Source organism: Ictidomys tridecemlineatus, unplaced genomic scaffold (genome assembly GCF_052094955.1).
Source record: "Ictidomys tridecemlineatus isolate mIctTri1 unplaced genomic scaffold, mIctTri1.hap1 Scaffold_4439, whole genome shotgun sequence".
NCBI lineage: Eukaryota > Metazoa > Chordata > Mammalia > Rodentia > Sciuridae > Ictidomys > Ictidomys tridecemlineatus.
In genome coordinates this window covers 55,471-57,358 of record NW_027522872.1, presented here as the reverse complement: position 1 = coordinate 57,358, position 1,888 = coordinate 55,471, and the positions used below count along the sequence as shown (strand labels likewise).

The 1,888-nt window shown below is 35.1% G+C and overlaps 1 non-coding gene across 1 annotated transcript; it reads left to right on the top strand.

Annotated features, from left to right (window-relative positions):
• The first annotated feature begins 867 nt into the window (after nt 1-867).
• On the top strand, nt 868-970 carry LOC144373608 (U6 spliceosomal RNA). The gene has a single exon (XR_013433219.1). It is a non-coding gene; the product is annotated as a U6 spliceosomal RNA (small nuclear RNA).
• Nucleotides 971-1,888: the final 918 nt, after the last annotated feature.

The window sequence follows — 1,888 nt, the reverse complement described above, 5'->3', positions numbered from 1 at the left end:
GAACCACAAATTCTTTGGGTATCTTTTAATTTCTTTATGAATATGAAAGTAATATTAATATATATTTATCTTTTCTCCTATGGAATATTAAGGAAGTATATTACACATCATGTTCTTTGGGCTTTTGTTTTGTTTTTAGTACCAGGGATTTAACCCAGGAATGTTTTTACCATTGACCACATCTCTTTCACTTTTTATATTTTATTTAAAGAGAGGGTCTCACTGTATTTCTTAGGGCCTTGCTAAGTTGCTGAGGCTGGCTTTGAACATGTGATCCTCTTGCCTCAGCCTCCCGAATCACTGGGATTACTGGTGCGTGTTGGGGTTTAAGTGTGCAGAGTTTAGCTCCCTCAGCCTGACACTTTGCAAAGAGCTGTGGCTGTGATTTAGGTCAGCTGAGGCAAACCTCAGCTAGGAGAAGGAAAAGTTCTCTTCCCCTTATCGCAAGCCACAAGTTCTGCATGGTTTGGCCTAGAGGAAGAAGCTTCCTGCATACTGGACCTGGGAACAGTACATTCGAGGATTAGATAATGTCTGCAAAGAACTTTGGGAGGGTACTTATCAATGAACAGGAACAATCTGAATTTAGCTCTGTGTACCTGCTGAAAATGATGTTTGGGCAATGTAGATGAAATGTTACTGAAGAATTGATTGCTTTGTTAGAAGAAGAATATAAAAGAAACTTGCAAATAAACCTCAGCATGCAGTTGCAATTGCTGCCTTGGCTCTGCATCCCCTGTGTCCTGGTGATTTTGTGACCCTTACCCAGGGACCCAAATGCACTAGACGTTCACAGGCGTGTGCTACTATACCTGGCTATAATGTTCTATACTCTACATTTCTCCATTAAAATTATATTCTGGCTGCTTGCTTCAGCAGCACATATACTAAAATTTGAATGATACAAAGAAGATTAGTATGGCCCATTTGCAAGGATGACACGCAAATTCATGAAGTGTTCATATATATATATATATATATATATATATATATATATATATATATATTCTGGAATCTTGTCTAGTTGTATATTTTCCCTTGTATGGATTACTGTGCATAATATTTTATATATCAATCCTCTATTGATGAACATTTAGATTTAAAAATTCCTTTCCTTTTGAAATTAATGCTGTGATGAATAGACTTGTACATATATTATTTATCTGTAGGTTAAATTCCCATAGATGGGACTGCTAGAACAAATAGTATTTGAATTTTTAAGTTGTTAGATATTGCTAAATTGTTCTCCAATAGCAAACCCAAATATTTCAAAGGTATTCATTTTGAAAGTCCTTTACAGTGTTCGACTTGCTATAAAGATTTTTCTACACTAGTTCAGAGGAAGGAGGAAGAGGTAACATTTTTGAAATCATTTTCATAAGCAAACTCAAAATTCTTTACTAAATGAAAGAAGGAAATAAAAGCAAATTGTTTTACTATGTATCATGTGTCATTCTTGATTATTTATATAGATGAATCCTCCCTACCATTCTGAACTTGGTTTTATTGTTCTTACTCAAAAGTGCAATGAAAAGTCCCAGAAAGTTTAAATTAAATATTCTATCTAAGGTTTTGCTAAAGTTTGCTCCACAGAATCCAAAAGCTTTTTTTTTCCCTTTCTTGAGGGGAGAGACATGTCTCTAGCTGCAGAGATGCTGTCATCATCATCAGACTCATATGAGCAGTGATAGTCAATACATCTTGTCTCTGATTCTTGTGTTAGGATGAAGAGCCAGGATGATATATGTTGACCATCACGTTCTGATTCACCCAAAACTTAGCTAACCTGTGAGACTCATTTTCAGAAGATGAAATCAAGTTAAATTCTCTGGAATAGAGATTTTTCATAGTCCTGTAGAATATCTTATCTAATAATAGCATTTTCTGT